Raw genomic sequence first — 6,240 nt, 5'->3', positions numbered from 1 at the left:
CATAGCACCGTACTTCTTTAGGAAGGTCTCAATCACTCATCATCAGTTGGTAATGGGTCCGGCATCCCTCGGGACATTCCATGGGCTGGGGTTAAGTCACCACTCTCTCACATCACCATTGGTCTAAGTACCGGCGCATGTCGGGGTTAAGCCTAGCCAAATGCAAGTCTTCTACTCGGTTACATCAAGTCGGATCCGGATACGTCCATTCCTCGTCCCCGACGATCCTTTCCGGTATCCTTCACACTAGAGTCCTCATAGTCCCTGACTACGGACTCATCAACCCTATTGATCATCCACATATGGTAAACGGGAAGCTCTCACGTCCTCTCACGGGTTGGTTACCGGTCTTAAGCGCCCGTGAGCCCAAGTCTAACCATATGCAACCCTACCAATAAATGGCCCCCACAATGTGATTCCTGTCCTCTCACGGGTTGGTTACCGGTCTTGAGCGCCCATGAATCCCCATTGCTACCACGGGTCGTTCGGTCTCAATACCCCTCCGATTAGGGTCTGACATAACAGGACATCCTAGCCAAACACTACTAGACAATCCTAGATATGTCATCCAACAGTTTAGGAAGGTGTCCATAGGGCATCTCCGGAAACATCCCATAATATTCCCGTAGTAGTCCAAGGACAGAAATGTCAAAAGGACACCTCTCCTTTCCAAACCATACTTAAGCATACACATGCATCAATTCATATCATCACATATATGGTAACTTCATATATGGAAAGAAATCAATAATTACAATCACTTGTATATAATTGATAAGTAAATCATACATGAGTCAATTCAATATGAATAAGTAATGCTACTGTAATCAAAGTTATGCAACAGTAGTATATCATTGTAAGAATCTAATTTAGGAAACAACTCAATGATATTCAAATATAGAAACTAGATTCATGCTATCTATGTAATTAAGGAAATAACCATCCTTACCTTTTATAACTCGCAAAGGAATCCTAAGAAATCAAGTAAGATCTTGGCAAACTTGAGAAGAAGGTCCTAAACAAGTGCATACAACATATTAGGAAAGATCCCTAACAAAAAAGATACCAAAACATCCAACACAGACCAATTCTGGAGTTGCTGTACTCATTGGTCAAGTGGATTGGTCGACTGGTCCAGTCGACCAATCAGTCGACCAATGCAGACAGTAGCCTAAAAAAAACAGAGTTTTAAGATATGAAATCCGAATTTGGTGGTTCAAAAGGGTACTAATCAAGGGGTAAACTACATCAGTAGTATTCTAACATATAGGGGACCACAAAACACTAATCCAATCAAGCCATCAAGATCCAAATTAGGAAACAAAAAGTTACCATAATTAGATCAACCATGGATCTTGAAGAATTCAAGGTAGAAATCAAAGACAAGAACAATAGGAGGATGGATCATTGCTTCAGGTAAAGGTATCATGAAAAGCATACTTAGATCTTCAAGGAAATAGGCTTAAAAGCATAAATCTAAATAAGGAAACAAAACCTACCATATATGTAACTATCATGATTCATGAAGAACACATAGTATGGTAGAAGAGAACAACTAGAGATTGATAGATCATGGATCATGAAAAGAAAACACAGCAATTGACTACTAACATGATCAATATAGAAGATCCAAGGAGATCAGAATTTAAATCAGAAGTTAAACAAAGATTTGATCATGGTTTGATCATGATTCCTTCAAAAGCTTGCAATGATCATGGTTAAGATCATTGTTCTAGCCTCAAATCCTTAGGATGATCATGAGAACATGTTCAGAGATGTTTGCAACAGAGAATGCAGCATCTCTTCTACTGTCTCAACTCAAAAAGGAAAGAAAAACAAAGATGGAGGAGAAGAAGAGAGAGTAGACATACCTTTTGATGCAAAAGGAAGAGTTTCGACGAAGATCCGTCAAGAAAACACCAAGGATGCAAGGGAGATGACTTGCAGAGGTCTTTGGTTCGTTCGAGAGAGTTTGGAGGCAGCAAATACGAAGTAGACTCGAGATTGGACTTAAATAGAGCAAGAAAAACCTAATTGCCAAAGACAAGCACTCATTGGTCGAGTGGATTGGTCGACTGGTCCAAGTCGACCAATCGATCGACCAATGCTGACAGAAGTCCAAAACAGGGAATTGAAGGTCCAGATCAAATCCAATCCTAAAGGGGTTTTGCACACATGTCAAGTGACTTACCTAATAGGTAGAAATGCCTTTAAACCAAGATAGAGAGCACTCCAAGTCCATCAACTAATCCGATCTTCATCAAGATTCAGTTTCCATAAATAGAACTTCATCATCAACTCTCATGGATTCAAAGCCAGACACCAAGTCCTCCACTGGGATGGCCCAAAGCTGACTTCTTACTTTACTTTGGGTCACTGGACCTACAAATAACAAGGTTTCCGGGTCAAGGTTAGGGCTGGGTTTTACATGCATAATTAGAAATCATAGTATCATTCATACTTTGCACTCATTCATATCATTGTGCATTATTGCTTTACTGGATAATTGATGGGATTTATGATTGTTTCTTACTGAGTTCTCTAGAACTCACTCCTTTATTTTGTGTATGTTTATTAGTCTGTACAGAAGAAGGAATTGTATCGGAAGATGGACATGTTTCCTATGAAGGAACCATCCCATATGAAGAGGATGTGGCACCGTCAGTGGGAAATGGAGATAGCCTGTGCGGGAGCTCTTGCGGGTGCATGGAGTGCGCTTATCGCACCTATTGATGGTCAGAGACGACTAGTAGCCAGGCAGTTCGCTCAGAGATTAGAGAAGAACTGGAGGACTCCTCATCTTGATAAACTTGAGTCTAAATTTATAGCTTTAGAAAAAGAAACCGGAAAGAAGATAATATAACTCTTTTGATTTGCTTTTGCTGAACTTGTATTCATTTTCTTCATTATTCTTTCATTTATTATTGTTATTGGAGTATTTGGACTCCTGTAATTCCTGTAATGCATTTATTGAACCATTATTGCTCTTGATTATCTTTATTTGTATTTAATATTGTTGATAGACTAAAACCGTGGATCTTGTGACGGATCACTCCCACGGGTTGTCGGGTTGGTAATCGAGACCGGCGGGTGGGGTGTGACAGAGTGGTATCAAAGCGAAGGTTTTACGAAGTCAATAATACTTAATACAAGTGTTAGATGAGCAATCTGAGTCATAGATCCAGAAGTGACTCAAAAGAACTAGAGTGAATAATACAACATCTTTCGTTAGAAACAAACTAAGAAGTAAGTGAATCTTCTTTTGCATAACTTACTATAAGTCAAGTGAAATATATTCTCACATTTTAATTATCAAGAAAGTGCATAAGAGACAATAATATAAATGCAACAAACATAACTGTACTTCATTAATAAGATAATGCTTTACATAATTTGGAGCGTACTCTACGTTTTACAAAATGATAGGGAATGAACATGTGCTGAATAAAAACTACAATAATCATATCTAAATCCTAAAGTAAGTCAGTACTGAATCAAAATGGATCAAAACCTAAGTCTATCTACTGTTGTGGTGGTGGTGGTGTAGCTAGTCTCATATGGCGGAGTATGTCGAGGCACTCTGCTATCTGGCCCCTCATCTCTACCTGCCCCTGCTCGAACTGGTCCATCCGAGTGAACAGACCTCTAGCCCAAGGTGGTGCGACCTCCAAAGTATCATGAGTCCCGGATGTGCCTCTTGTCTCGAACTGGGAAGGTGGTGGCGAGTCTGCATGATCCTCATCATCAGCCTCTACATCCATGTCCTATGGCTCGGCTGGCATCTCTAGTGAGTTTGGTCCGCCCAGTAAGTGCATCTGAGCGACCAATCTGTGACCTATCGTGCAGCCATGCCCAACCAGATTAGCCTCCTCTCCCTCTAGGTTGACCCCGAAGTGCTCGAAGATCCATGTCAGTAGTCGCCCGTATCCAAGGTTCGCTCCCCTCGGATAAGCCACTCGATAGATCATGGCATTCTGGATTATGTAGGCCAAGTCTATCTGGTAGCAGGTGTACACTGAGAAGGTCATCATAGTCTGCATGAGTGAAATCTCACTTTGATGACCTGCCTTAGGCAACATTAACCGTGCTATGATCCGGGAGATGATCCTGCATGAAGGATGCAGCTCGGTCACTGACTCTACCCTGCTGCACTCCCGTGGGCAGATGCTCGAGTAGACGAGAGCCCTCTCCTCCTAGTGGATGGACATCGTCTGACTCAGCCCCCAGCTCGAACCATCTCCTGTCATTGTAGATGTATGGCACGTCTAGGATGTGAGCCAGCTCCTCTGTGGTGAAGCGAATGTCTGTAGTCTTCACCCGGCTCTCTATCACCAGCCTAGTGTCATGCTCTCCCACCCTCTCTTTGTGGGAGGTCAGGTTGCTGTAGAATAACCTGACAAGCTTTGGATAGGCATCCTCGTTCAAGAACAAGGTACCTCTCCAGCCCACTGCCTCGAACCTACTCTGGATCTGGAACTGTGCTACCTCTGAAGTCACTATCGGTCGACTGTACTCGATCGGGCGCTGACTGAAGTGGCCGAAGTATAGCTCCTGTGCCTCTGGTGATCTGAAGTAGTCTGGATGGTCGGGTCATGTGCGTCACCTCTACCCCGACCACGACCTCGGCCACTCATGGGTACTCTCCTACCTCCGCGTGTAGCCATCTAGTGAGAAAATATGTTTTTAGGCGAAAAAAGATGCAAAATGAGAGCCATGAGATGTCCAGTAATTACCTGTTAGCGTAAAAATGCATAGTGAACAGTAGATCTATGCCTAGACATCTTATGGGAAGTAAAAGAAACATTTTGCATCAAAGAAAACCTAGAAATAGTTACACATTGTAGTTCCTTACATGCAAACCAAGGAAATGAAGGGTATTGTGAGAAGATTACCTGTGTACTGTGTAGACGTCGCGTGGGAAGTAGATCCGAAGCCAACGGAGTCTCCAAAATACTTTCCAAACCCTTAGCACGAAATCCCTAGAGCCCAAAATGAGTTTGGAACAGTGTGGAAGTGAAATGAGACCCAAAAACCGTATTTGAAGCGTTGCTGTCGCGCGTATTTTGGGGCGGTCACTACTGGCGGTCGATTGATTTGAGCGATTGGCTCAAGCGACCGGCCCAATTACTGTTGCACAGATTTTTGGATTTTGGCTCTGTTTTGATGATTTTTGAACTTTGTGCTTGCTGTTGCTTCTGTTTGTGAATGTTGGCCATGTTGTGGAGTTACTTTGACTTGAGGAATCTTTTCCGGACTTGATCATTTAGTGTTGCTAATTTCTGGAATTCTTTTCGCAGAATGGTTCAATTAAGGAATCGTTCTGTTAATGGTCAAGATGGTGAAGAAGGTGGAGAAGGTCAGAACCGTGTTGAGATACCTGTCATAAACACTGGAACTGAGCCTCCCCGAGTTGACATTCCTCCTACTGGAGAAAATCCTCCGCATGCACCGCAAGTAGTCTCTATTCAGGATGTGAAGAACATTCTGGGAAACATGTTGCATCAGCAGCAGAATCAGTTTACTACTATGATGCAAGGGTTTGCGACTACTCAGTAGAATGGCCAAGCAGCTCTTAACCCTAATGGAGCTGGTACTTCTGTGGACGGTTTTGCCCCTGGTCCGCATGCAAGGTTGATGGAGCATTTCTTGAAGCTTCAGATTCCTGCTTTTACTGGTATTTCGTCGGATACATTGTTCCCTAACAAGTGGATCCGAGAGATGGAAAAAGCTTTTCGCAACCTCCGTTGCAATGAAGCTCAGAAGATTCTATGTGCAGAATAGAGACTGCAACATGAAGCTGATGCGTGGTGGAATGCTACCAGACCTATTTTGGAAGCTTCGCACCCGATTCTTACTTGGAAAATTTTCAAGGATGCATTTTGCAAGAATTATTTTCCTAAGTCTATGAGAGATGCTAAAGAAGTTGAGTTTATGGCACTCACGCTAGGACCTAGTACTGGTCTGGAGTATCAAAAGAAGTTTGAAGAATTGTTTTACTTTGCCCCTGTTGCTTTCAAAGGTTATCGTGAGAAGGCAAAGAAGTTCTTCAAAGGTTTGAGGCCGTCTCTGAAGACTTACTTGGCGATTCATCCGATTGTGGATTATGCTGAGATGGTACAGAATGCGAAGAAGGTAGAAAATAATGAGAGAGAGAATTATCTGCTCCAGCGTTCTGTTACGAACAGGAATCATTTGGTGGACCGTAACCGGAGATTCTCTAGGCCTGCTCCTTATTCTGCC

Source organism: Hakea prostrata, chromosome 4 (assembly GCF_041222555.1).
Source record: "Hakea prostrata isolate BN-2017 chromosome 4, UWA_Hpros_2, whole genome shotgun sequence".
NCBI classification, from domain to species: Eukaryota; Viridiplantae; Streptophyta; class Magnoliopsida; order Proteales; family Proteaceae; genus Hakea; species Hakea prostrata.
The sequence above is the reverse complement of the archived record's forward strand: the minus strand, read 5'-3'. Positions refer to the sequence as shown.